We start from the raw sequence: 13,915 nt of genomic DNA, 5'->3' as shown, positions 1-13,915 counted from the left end.
TTTTTTCTAAGCACACACCATGTATGTGTTTCAAGGATGTTTGTATGGACTCAATGTCATGGGAGGTGTTAAAGAATTAACATGAAGACAAAAGAAGATCAAGTCCCATTGCTGCTCAGGAATTATGCAGTAGCAGAAAGCACAGAAACTGAATCAGAAATGGCTGTTTGCTTTAGATTGTAAACCAGAGCAAGGTGTGGTCATTTCTGCAGACATTGGTAAGACATAGCACCATGTGAAGCCTACTTCTTTGTTACCTGCAATGAAACCTCCTTCTTGATTCTTCCATGAATTTCTGATCATCACATCTTTGAGGCCGATTTATGAATTTTTTTTCCCTATTTGTACTTTCTCTGAGGAGCTACCAAAGAATTTGTTGGTTATTCCCAAAGCACTTGAATGTTTAATGAAATGCGTGGAGGTTGTCCACTAGTTGTCAGGGACAATTTCTTCTCAACTTTGACCTTATTTATTCATTGTGGGTTCCAGGAAACACTCTTTTTGGCTTTTACCCAAAATTCTTTGTGTTATGTTATGCAAAATAAATGAGTTCTGGAGATCTACTCTAAAACATTGTACCCATAGCTAACAGTACCATATTGTCCATTTGAAATTGCTGAGACTGTTAACCTAGCAGTAAACATAATGCAATAAACAAACAAAAAGTGCAACACTGAGTCACAAAATATGCTAAAAGAGGGAAGAATCTTGAAAATATTATTAGAATTCTGTGAATCAGGAACTAAATAACATTTGCAATAAACTCTTTGTGAGAAATATTCAGAAGAGAAAAATACATGGGGATGAGAAACAGATAGTAGGAATTGAAAAAAGAGAGGAATGGGAAGGATGAGTCAATTGTACTTTGTAGTAATGGAAAAGTTTTGTAACATTCCTATGCAATCTTAAATGCAAATTTATTTTTGAGAGAAACTTTTAAAAGCCTAGATCTTCTAAGTAACAGCTAGGAATGACATGAAAATGAGAAGTTGAATCCCTGGTATTTCAGTTTCTGCTTCATATGACAGAACTCGATGGCAGTGGTGCTGGCTCTATATGGTGAATGTACTGATGGGAGCTAAATCTTTTCCTTTAAAATTCTTAATTTATAGTACATGTATTTTAACACAATACACTAATTTTGAATAGATTTAGATATAATTCTACATGTTTGTTTTCTGTGGGTCTTTTTTTTAATGAAGTACTTCTTTATCTTGCATGTATCACTAGAATTCATTTTTGATAATTAATTGTGTCTATTATATACAATTAATAATTGTTAAAATTTATGATAAGTTTTGATTTCTAGAAGTTTCAAATACAGTGTACTAATACTTTGCATTTGAAAATTACCAAACTTAAATATATATGTCATACAAAATTATATGTGTATAATTTATGTGTGTAATTTAAACAATTTATGGAATTCAATTTATATAAGTATAAATTATATAATGCCATGCTATATATCCATAAAATGACAGATACCTCTATAAATTATAAGTTTATGTTATACATTCATATCATTTAAACTACACATGTATATGATATAAATCATAACAGTACATCCATGCAATACACACACACAAGTATATATGGCAAAGTGACTCCACTATCCTTAAGAGTTCTGGTAAATAATAACACTGTTACTCTATATTTTCATCAAATGAAGTTTCTTCTCCTAATTAATATTACATAAGAGTTTCAATGATTTATAAATTCACACTAGCCAGTTATTATTTTAAATTTCCACAAAAATTGTACCATTTAATCTAAGTATTTGTGCATCTGCTTCTTATTCTGATCCATCCTGGTCCTAATCCAAGAGTTCTCTCCCTCACTGGAGATGAGCCCTGTATGACATTAGACAATCTGAAGCAAGTTGTCACTGATAAATTCATGTTATCATCCAAAACTGTAAAATTGCAGATACCTAAAAATAATTGTATGATATACTAGTGAGTGTGTTACTCTGAAAATTTCTCTTTTCTCTTGACTTTTTTCTTTGGTTTCAGTCCAACCATATTAATTCATTTAGGCATTACTATTGAATTTTGCTGAATCAGAAACTTGCTAATTGTTTTCCAAAATTCCTGTTAATTTATACCCCAACAGTGTTGTAGAAATGTTTTTGTTCCCTCATCATTGCTTTGAAGACACCAAATTTTTTGAGCATAGAAAAGTATTTGATACATCATTTTACATTTAGAGTAAAAATTATCAATTATTACTCAACACAAATGCAAATATTTTCTATGAGCTAACTCCACCTTTGTGAATTTTTGTATGTAAATATTGTCCATTTTGCTGATTTATTAGTCTGTTATTCATTAATTCAACAGATATATAATTATGTTTATATTCTCAAGCCTCTACTTTTTTTCTTTTTTAAAATTTATTTTCATGATAAAGACTGAAGTAAAGTGTAATAGTCACATTTTTTGTAACTTCTGTATTGTGCTTAAGAGATTCTTCCATGCTTATTACAATATAGACACACACATATATCCACAAATTTATTCCTAATTTTTATTATTTGGCTATGAATCAATAATAGATATCCATGATCAGGAATTAGTTTGGCATGTTAAGAAAAGTACTCTGTGATACCGCAGGGCAGTGCTTGCCTAATAGAATGAAGCAAATTCAAATGTATTATGTAGTAGTGCATTGTCATAAGAGATACTGTATATTTGTACAGGTAAAATACTATGTGTACATTATTTAATCATATTTTAGAAAATATTCCTTGGTCATACTGTGTGTAAGTCTATTGTTCTCCCATTATTAAAGGGTTAATGAAAATCTTGACAAAAATTAGTTTGGAAATATAATAATGTAAGTTAAGAAATAGAGGTATAGGGGTAAAAGGGAAAATACAATTGAAAATGATCTTTGTAGAAGACTTATTTTCTATGAAAATGAGGTGTGTGCTAATTAGGGCAAATTATGAACTCAATAGAGATTCCTCTTTCTGTCCCTCTCTGTGTCTGTCTTTGTCTCTGTTTCTATCTCTATCTCTGTCACTCTCTGTTCCTTCTAAACAGGGCACTAAAGAAGGTGACATCTGTAGAAGCCGCCCAGACTCATGGGGTCAAGAAAAGCAAGAGACGGAGCAAGGAGGAGACCACATTTGTAGGAAAGCTAGAATGATGGAAGGGAGCTCAAGCCAGTTCTGGGAGGAAGCATTTAGCCTACCCAGTTCTATTTTATTCTATAAATTATACTTTCTCTCTCTCTCTCTCTCTCTCTCTCTCTCTCTCTCTCTCTCTCTCTCTCTTATTCCTGTGTTTAAACATAATAAACTTGATGTTTGGAGGCCAGGGAGGAATTAAAGAATAGGTTTTATGCCTGTACTGTGGAAGACACAATGAAGGAGGAGGCAACCTGCCCTCAGAAGCCAGCCCAGGGATGATACCCTGTAATCTGCACACACTGTGCTTCTGCACCACGGGCCATGATCAGGTAGTTGGCTGTGTAGACTCAAGAAAGAAAGAGAAGGCTCTGAGTTGGAATCAGGAGCTGAGATAGTGGGGAAAATGTTCCAGCCTAATGCAAGAAGGTTTTCTTACTCTTTGGATAAATACATTGTGTTTCACCAAGTCTATCAGATATAGATATAGAATTAATTACTATTTTAAATATGAGAGGCTAAAACATACTATTTAGATTAAAGAAAACAGCATATTAACTATGGCATAAATAGATGTCTGTGTGTAGTTTGGGTATTTAATTTGGTATTAGCATCAATTTTCCTGTTATGTATTAAAGATATCAGTGTACATGCTTACTGCAGAAAGCAAATAGATGATATAGTTACTTCTGTGCTTAAAGCAACACAGAGGACATTGCCCATTGTCTTTCTTTACAAATTCCGCAACCATACGTGGTGGTACATGCCTATAATCCTCGCACTTGGAGGCTGAGGCAGATGGTCGCATATCAATCAAAAGCCTATGCAGCCAAAAAAAATAAGGTCTCTGATCCAAAAGTACCAGGGAGACACATCTGTTCTGAACACCCAAGTGGAGTTCTATTTTAATTTTAGTTTGGAAACAATTTTTATAATTAATGCATCTTGGAACTTTACATTTTCTATACCTAATGATGTTATATTTTTAAAATTTTTAGTATCCTAAGTGATGTATAATATTTTGTTCTTCAAATCTTAGCTCAAACATAAATTCCTGGGTTAAATTTTAACATGGAATCTTGCTGTTTTTGTGTATTGCTGTGTTCATCAGTTTGTATTATTTTTAGAATTTTCACTTACAAGATGCCTTCTCCATCTTTGTGAGTACTTTTCAAAAAGTGGAAGTTACATCTCGTGTTTGGTTTTCTCCAGGAATTTGTAGGCATTGTTTATTTCTTTTGCCTCAAGCCCTGAGTAGAATTCATGAGTCAGTCTGCCTGGGGGCAAATTGGGGGCTGGGTAGAATGTGATTTTAATATAAATTTCAATTGTTAGATCCTCTGTAATCATACAATTCATCTAAATGAGTTTCTGAGGCTTAACTGAAGTGCTTGGTACAGCAGTGCTTATGAGCCTAAACTCAACTATGCATTGAATTATTACAGTATTCATAGAGTCCCAGCACTTTTTATTTAATTTCTTATTCTAAATTTTATTGAAATTGATGAAGCATTTTATAAAATAATACATTCTATTTTCTCCTATTATCTTAGCAATTATTGCACTTATTTGCCAATCTGGATTTTGCAAACTATACATGGGAGGGCAAAAATTTAAAACTTTTAAATACAACATATAAATTATAAAATGGATACTGATTTCTAAAATCAAATAAATATGACATAATATTTTACCTAAGCATATTTCATTTTGTTTATGCCCATTATTTGAGATCTATTGAAATTGTGAACAACATATGCTTTAGAAATAGTATATTAACTCACATTTTCACTTTTCAAATTAAAGTACTAGAAAAAAACTATTCTAAAAATATAACATGGAAGTAATTTGGGAAAATGAAAAGTAATTTAAAATATTTAACTTATGTATTTTCATTCCCACCAACAACTAATATTGAAATTTCAATTCTGTCATTGCAGGATGGATTTTGTAGGAAATTATAATATTGTGTTGTATATACTAACAAATAAATTCAACTACACTACATATTTTCATCAATATGAATTAGATATCTACTACCTAATCCAAATAATAATTTTTATTACCAGATGACAATATACAAGGGCTTTTATTCTTCAAATAATACTTTTATTCATATTTTAATATATAGTCTCTCTGTGTATTCCCTCACATATATATTTACGCTGAATTACACAAAAGTGCCTGCTGTGCTGGACCAATGGCTTGCTGAATAGCACATTTTGTTGGATGAATAGACTCTATTAGGTTAATATATAAACATAAAGTCATTCATGAGAAAACAATTTCATGCTAAGATCACAATATTAGGATATCTACTTAGAGCACTTGATTATGTTCATGTGACATCTTTTTTGTGACCGTTCTGCTAAAATGAACCTCTTGAAAATGCAATCAAGTCTAATTGTAATGCAAGCACCTAGGAGTATACAAAGCCTAAAATAGTAAAAGTGATCTCACACCAACATGGAAGCACAGACATAAAATCACACATGGATACACAAAAGTTTATTGTAATTAATAAGAATACCAAAAACTTTTTTTGCACTATGAGAGACTGAGGCAAGAGGATCATAAATTCAACCCCCACCTGAACAAATTAAAGACATTTGAATAACCTGTCTCAAAATAAATGAGTAAACAAATACATAGATAAATGCTGTGGATGTATCTTAGTGTGAAGGCTATATTACTAATCCCTAGTACCTCAAAGAATAAAAAGGCTTTTTTCTCATCTTCTGTGCCAATTACTTCTTTGCACTCCCACATAGCATTTCAGCTTCACTGATAGACCATATGATTGTAATGTACTAGAAAAACTTTGAATATTACACTAAAATTTACCTCTCTACCTCAAGAAAGTCACAGTTTTTAAATGTTTTGTTCACTGATGCATTTATATATTTATAATTTTTTTTTTTGGTACCAGGGATTGAAATCAGGACCTTGTGCTTGCAAGGCAGGCACCAGAACCACTGAGCTAAATCCCCAGCCCTACATTTATAACATTTTGAAGTTTAAGTATTACCACAAAGTCCAAACTTTGAAGATAAGTGAAGCCAGTTTATGTAGGAGAGCAATGGTATTGCATGAATTATACTGTATGTGCCCTTAAAGAAAAATATTGGTGTATGTTTTTCCATTTCCTATGAAGAACATATTTTACATCTTTGTTCTTCAAACTGTAGATCAAAGGATTAAACATGAGGATGATCAGGGTGTAAAACATAGAAGCCACTTTTTCAGTGTCAAAGAAATGACTAGACTTGGGTTGCACGTATATAAATATAAGCATCCCATAGACCATGGTGACCATGTTCAGGTGGGACCCACAGGTGGAGAAGGCCTTGCACCTACACTCTGCGGAGTTCATCTTGAGAATGGCCACAAAAAATGACAAGGTAGGATGTGAAGACCACCAGAAAAGAGGAAATCAAGTTAAAAGCAGCTAAGATTGCAATTATCATCTCAATTTCATAAGAGCAATGTTAACAAGGGGAGACTGTCACAGTAGAAATGACTGATGACATTGTATCCACAGAGGAACAAAGTAAAAATCCTCATGGTGACCAGAAGAGAAACAAATGTGCAGTAAAGATAGGGAATTACCACTGGTACCTAACACACCCTTGGTAACATGAGGATAGTGTAGAGGAGAGGGTAACAGATGGCCACATAATGGTCATAGGACATTGGAGACACTAATAATGAACACAAGATAGAAAGATAGCTGTGTAGCACAAAAATAATAGGAAATTGTATTTTGATCCACCATAAAATTTACCACCATTTTGGGCCTCACAACTGTAGAATAGCCAAGATCTGTGAGATCCAGGTGTCTGAGGAAAAAGTATATGGAAGTTTGCAGCCTGGGGTCCACCTGGGTGAGGATGATCATGCCCAGGTTGCCCAGCAGTGAGGTCAGGTAGACGATGAGGAATAGTGGAGCCTGCAGCTCAGGGTGAACTGTAATGCCATCAGAATGAACTTGGCCACACTGTGAGGTTGCGTCCCTCCATCCACAATTGCCATAAAACATATTCTAGGTAGACATAGTAGAAAAAGTAATATATTTCAAGTATTTTCACATGGGAGATTAATTATGCTGAACTAGTGTAATTAAGGTGTATCTTATCTTTCAAGGGTAGATTTTGTGATATTGATATATAATTACAAGGAGATAATACAGAAGTAGATGTCTAGTTAGACTAGTTCTCAAGAAAGTTGGTTTGAGTCACCAAAGAACACTTTCCATATTTAGAGATAGCTTGGTTTTCAATGACAGGACATGCACTTCTGGCATCTAATGTTTAGAGGGCAGTGAAGCTACCATCCATCAGACTATATCCAGTGTGCAGCCCTACACTTTAGCCAAAGCAATAACCTTGTTCTAAATGGAAAAGAAACTGAAATAATAGATAAACAGGGATCCAGATAGAGATAGAGGTGCAGGTACATGGGACAAAATTATAAGTCTTAAATATTGTGAAATCTGTGCATGGTAGCTAAATGTGTAATGATAGTCCTGTTCTATAATTACTGGCATTCATTTATATACTTAGAATCACACTGTGGTACTTATTCATTATAGTTAATGAAATGACATGATACATACACCCATGACATATCAAAATTTTTAACAATAAATTCCAAAATGAATACATTGTTGCTTAGATTGTGGAAGCTACTATTTCAAACTTAGTCCTTTAAAATACATACACTGCTAGGCATTACAAATGAAAGTTTTAACATGTATCATAGATATATGAATAAAAGACTGCACACAAAACTTTTATTATGACACACAATACTATACAGACTCACTGCATACACTAACTCTGAGATATCTGTGGATTTCTGGATGTGATATGAAATCTTTCTGTACATCATAGTCATAAGAAATAAATATGATAGAACATAATGCATAGAAATACATGTGTAATAAAATGAAATATATCCAGATATCTTTAAAGGCCCAGAGATTAAAAAGAGTAACATACAAACAAATGTGTGATATTTAAGGTAAGATAATTACTGCTGTAAAAAATTGTACCATTGTTTCCCAAAGTAAAACTAAAGAAAAGAAAGAACTGAAACACTTTATAATTAAAATTGTAGTAACAATATTCTGTCAGGTGTAAAGAAAAGAAATTACACAGTTTCAAAAATTAAACATAAATCCGAGAAAATATCATTTACTTGTTGTAAAAGTTGTTGTCTTATGTAAAATATTGCTGGTAATGTTGTAGCTACCTGCTGTCTTACCTGATCACCCACCATTCATGATTTAGACTTAGGAAAATATTTACCAATCACAACACTAGAAGATTGCTTTTAATAAAACCACTCAGAGATAAATTTTGTTTTGTTGTTTTTGTCTTAATTTGTAATCGTGAAAAGTTAAGAAGGGTAAAACAATGAAAAATTAACTGCCTATTTTTCAGCAAAGAAAAATGAAAAACATTTCCTCTCAACTCCCTTGGAGACCATGGAATAGGGAAATTGCTTTTTCATAAATAATTACCTTTATTGAATATTTGAATTTTGTTTTTTAAATATTAAATTTATTCAGACCCCTTTGCAAAATGAGAAACGTTTTATGATTGCAATAAATTTGGGTTCCTAAAAAGTCTTAATCCTCCACTGTTTTTCGCTTTTTTTTTTTTTTTTTTTTGGTACCGGGGATTGAACTCAGGTCCTTGTACTTGCGCAGCAGGCATCAAAACCACTGAGCTAAATCCCTGGCCCTTTTTTGCTTTTTAATGTGAAGGAGAAACTCCTTCTTTCAAGCTTCAAAAAAAATCTATCATGTTTATATAGTTACTTACCTAATCATTACATTTTTATTTATTTCTAAAAGATTACCCCCAAAAAATCTCACTTAGAAGTGAGTTTTGTTGGGAGGAAATCAGAATGAGATATTGAATTCCCTGGAGTTTCAAATTCTGCCTTTGAGAAAATCTCTGTGGCCTTTAATTTATCCTTCATCTCATATCACTTTTGGTCTCCTGTAGATAGGAACTTAAACAAATATATATGCCTCTATATACATACTCATAATGTAGAAAACTAAATGTTTTATATGCAAACATAATGTGTTTTTCAGGTACTTATACTCTCAAAGTATTTGAAAATATTTAAGAGCCAAAAGGAGAGTTCCTACTGCTTCTCAGGACCTGTATAAAGCACACAATTGGAGTCACACATGGTCACCTACATAGATGGCAAAGGGTTATCAAACTGTGACCATTTGTGTAGATATTCATAATATATAGCAATGCCTGCAAGCTTCTATCTGTAACCTGTAATTAAAACTCTCTCCTAGTTTTCCCATGTGTTTCTTAACTATGAGTTTTGAAGAATATTTGTAGTTTTTTGTTTTTTTTTTTACTTTTTGAGACTATCCCTGAGGAGATGCCAAGCAATTGGTTGATTATCCCTAAAGCAACTGAGAGCTTAATGAAATGCCTGGAGATGGTCCTCTAATTGTCAGGGACAGTGTGGATACATGCGAGCCCATGTATTAATTGACTGAATGGCCCAGCAAAACAACTTCTGCATTTTATCTAAAAGAATTATCACTAGAGTCTTAAAAATATATTAGAATCTTCATGTTTATTCTACCAAAATTCAACATAACCAAGAGGAGAAAAAACCCCTCAAATATCTGTTGATAGAATAATGGATAAATAAAATGTGGATTATAATACAATGAAATATCAATTAGTCTTCAGTATGAATCCTTCAATATGTGATAACATAGATGAATCTGTAGAACATGATGTTAAATGAAATTAGTTACAGAAGGACAGATACTAGAGACAAGTCCAATTGCATGAAGTATCCAATATACCCAAAGGTAGAGAGGCAGATAGAAGGGTACAAGTTGCAAAGGGCTGAGACTTGGGAGAAATGAGAAGTTGTTCATAAATAGTCATGAGGACACAGTTAGGAAAACTGAATAAGTTTCAGGAATGTACTTTGAAACATTGTGTCTATAACTACAGTAAGTCCCTGATTTACTAACATTACAGTCACAAACTTGCATGGATGCAAAGAGATGTCACATTAGGAACATTCACAGATGTGAAAAATTGAGGAAGTCACCCATGTTTCTACCTTACCATTTTAAGGTAACTTTAAATGTAAAGATAGTTTATTTACAGCATTTATGAATCTGTTTTTGTGTTTTTATACTTCACATAGTATATTTGTGACAAAGGTGTATAAGACTCACCTTGCAGGACTTACAAACAAACCCTACCTATGGACATGTTCTCTGAATGGGAACTTGTTTGTAAGTCAGGGACCTTACTGTTTCACATGTTTGAAATTAAGGATGTAGATTTAAGCAAAACAAAATAATTTTTTAAACATGCTATATGAAGTATGAATCTCAAAAATATTTTTTAATTCAAACCATCCAGGTTACAAATGTCACATTTTATATGAATTTTTACATGTAATACCCACAATTTAAAAAAATACATAGAAATGTAACACAGGGGCTGAAGAAAGTGAAGAAAAGAGAAAAAATACTTGCTGAGGTTTTTTATTGATGGAAATGTTTTAGAACTGGAGAAAGTTTGTTCTTGGACAACACCATGAATCTGATAGTTGCATCAAGAATTAAATAGTATTGTAAGGCATGTGGATTTTAACTTAATAAAATACATTAATTGTGCTTAGAAATGGTTATCACATTTGCCTTATTTTTAATTAAAGTACTTAATTTTATATTTTACCATCTAATTTGTATATTTTTGGCTGGAAATTTAACCCAGGGTCTTGACAAAAGGCCATGTCATGAGCCTTCTTTTTATTTTTTATTTTGAGACATGGTCTCTCTAAGTTTCTACATTACCTGGCTAGGCTAGAACTTGTGATCTTCATATCCTTGCCTTCCAGAGTGCTGGGATAACAGTAGTGCACTACCAAGTGTGGCTGGTTGCTGGGATTCTTGGTAATATGTTTTGTCTCTTACATGCATAAAATTTTCAATTTATTTAAATTAGTCTATGATAACTTCAGCTCTATAGAAGTTTAAAAATTACTGGGATCACAGCAGTGTATTTCAGAAATTATACAATTTTGTTAAACATATCATAACCTAAGGCAATTCTACTAATTTTATGAATTCTGATAAATAGAGGATAGCTGCATGTTTTCTTAAATTCAATTACATTCATTTCCTAATGCATATTATGTAAGAATACAATTGCCTTTATATATTTTGTTATTTTGTCATTGCTTGGAACAAATAACACCTACAACTTAAAGGAATTACATTATCCCTTTCTTTAAATTTAAATGCTTCAAATAACTTTAATTGAAGAATGTGCTGACAGGTTTGTTCTACAGAAGAGTCTAAGACAACTTTTCCCTTTCAGGTGGGAAATAAAGCAAAACCTGAGTCTTGATTATTTGGACAATTTTAAACCATTAAAACTAAAGAAATCAGGCCAGGGATTTAGCTCAATGGCGCACCTGCCTGCCTCTCAAGCACAAAGTCCTAAATTTGATTCCCAGTACCAAAAAACAAACAAATGAACAAACAAAAAACCTAGAGACATGCTATGAGATATGTAATATCTGAAATGATTATGAGATTACATAGCTATGATATGAATTTTACCAAATGACTTTCTTAGTCATGAAATATAATGCACCAGAGAGCTGACCATGTCAAACATTTTCTTACACTCTGTTGTTAGATTTGCATTGGCCCCTACTTTGATTCCTCTCTATCAGGAGGAGGAACACACGCACACAGCTAGGAATTCTCTTATTTACCCATGCACACATAAGTTTAATATTTTTTCTTCTTTTCCAGAAAATAGTCAGTACTTACTTGCCACACAGAACTCAGAATAAACCAGAATTTGAGAAACACATGTGATTTACACATGAAATAGGCAATAATAACTAGACTTCAGCCTAGGGTGTCTAGTAATTAAAATGCTTAGTACAAAAAAATGTCCTGACAGGTTTATTTTTTGTCTTCTGAAATATTCTTCAAATTATGGGAAATTCTGTCTTTCCCAAGAAACAGCAGAATCAGGTTTGAGTACACTTTGATGAGGACTAGTTTACACTGTGATGAGGACTAGTTCAGGCTGTTTCTAGCCACAGATGCAGCAGATGGTGTGGCTCACAAGACAAACCCCAAGCAGAATAAATACCAATTGTCTGCTGGTTCAAAATTGCAGTATAGTGGTGGACATCCTAATGAAAATGTAAATAGTTCTGGAATAAGGCCCTATGTGGTGTTACTTAATGGATGAACAATTCTTTAGAATCTGTTTAAAATACTTTAGATTTGTGATGTTGAATATTTTTATAGACTTGTTGGTCAGTTTATTATTTTTTTTGTTGGCCATTTTTTTTTAAAGAAAATAATATTCAAGTCATTTGTCTATTTATAAATTAAATATTTTTGCTATTAATTCGAGTTTCTTTTTTTGTCAATATTAATCCCACATTAAATAAATGGTTTACAAATATATTTCCTATCTTGTACTTCATTAGCTTGCCTACTCCCTCTGCTGTTTGGTTCCTTTATTAGGCATAATACTGTTGTATTTTGTAAAACTACCTATTGTTTTTTATATTCCTGATTTTTGGTGTTGTATTAAGAAAATTTATTGCTCAGCCCAAAGACTGAAGCTTTTTCCTTACCATGTTTTTTTCAGAAATATTCTTTTTGGTCTTATGTTCAAATATTTAATATATTTTGGACTGACTTTTCTGTATTGTGTGAGACCAAGGTCTATTTCCATACATTCACATCTCCATATTTGGCTTTCCTGGCCCCATCTCTGAAGACATTACCCTCTCCTCCTTGTGTATTTTGTATTCTTGGCCTTGATATTCATGTTAAAGATTTGTTGAACTCAGGTGAGTGAGGTTGATCCCAGTCTCTCAAATGTGCTCCAAGAGTATATATATATATTTGTTCTGTATGCCAATAATATAATGTTTATTCACTTTTAATTACATAGCTTTGTAACATATTTGAAAACAGAGAGTAGGATACCTCTAACTTTGTTGTTTTTCAAGATTTATTTTATTCTTTGGTATCTTTTGTGGTTCCTTGTGACTTCTTTTTTTTTTTTTAGGATATGGTGGATCAAACTCAGGACCTTGTGCTTGCGAGGCAGGGGGTGGAGCCACTGAGCTAAATCCCTGGCCCTCCTGGTTACTATTTAGGATTTATTTCTCCATTTCTGCGAAACACTAAACTGAGATCTAAGATTATGGAAAGATTCAACATTAAGATAATTCTTAGTAATATGGAGATGTTAAAATGAAAATAAAAATCATAATAAAAAGTTATCTTCCACATGTTAGCACAAACATTATGAAAATAAGTAAAAGGAGAATGACAGTAAGTAGTCATATAAATATGGAGAAACTGAAGTATTTACATACTGTTGGTGAAAGTGTAAAAACACATCCACTATATGAAAGAGTATAAAGGCTTCAAACTATTAAAAATCTACCTACCACACCATACAGCAATCTGATATCTATTTATTCAATACAATTGAATTTAGAATCTTGAAGGGATATCTGAATTACCATGTTCATTGCACCATTATTCAAAATATTGAAAATGTAGAAATTATGTTATTCCCATTGATGATAAATGGCAAAAAATAGTGTTTCACACATATAATGGGATCTTATTCAGCTGAGAGAAGGTAGAAACCTTGTCATATCTGACAACACATACAATCTGGGGGACTTTATACCATGAGATATAAGCCAGGAACAGACAGA

General features: G+C 32.6%; 1 pseudogene; it reads right to left on the bottom strand.

Moving 5' to 3' along the window:
* Nucleotides 1-6,227: 6,227 nt before the first annotated feature.
* On the bottom strand, nt 6,228-7,172 carry LOC147828885 (olfactory receptor 8K3-like; annotated as a pseudogene).
* Nucleotides 7,173-13,915: the final 6,743 nt, after the last annotated feature.

The sequence above is a fragment of the Heterocephalus glaber genome, unplaced genomic scaffold (assembly GCF_053883595.1).
Source record: "Heterocephalus glaber isolate CG9 unplaced genomic scaffold, H.glaber_assembly_v1.0 deba00000896, whole genome shotgun sequence".
NCBI classification, from domain to species: Eukaryota; Metazoa; Chordata; class Mammalia; order Rodentia; family Bathyergidae; genus Heterocephalus; species Heterocephalus glaber.
This window is presented reverse-complemented; position numbering and strand designations above follow the sequence as displayed.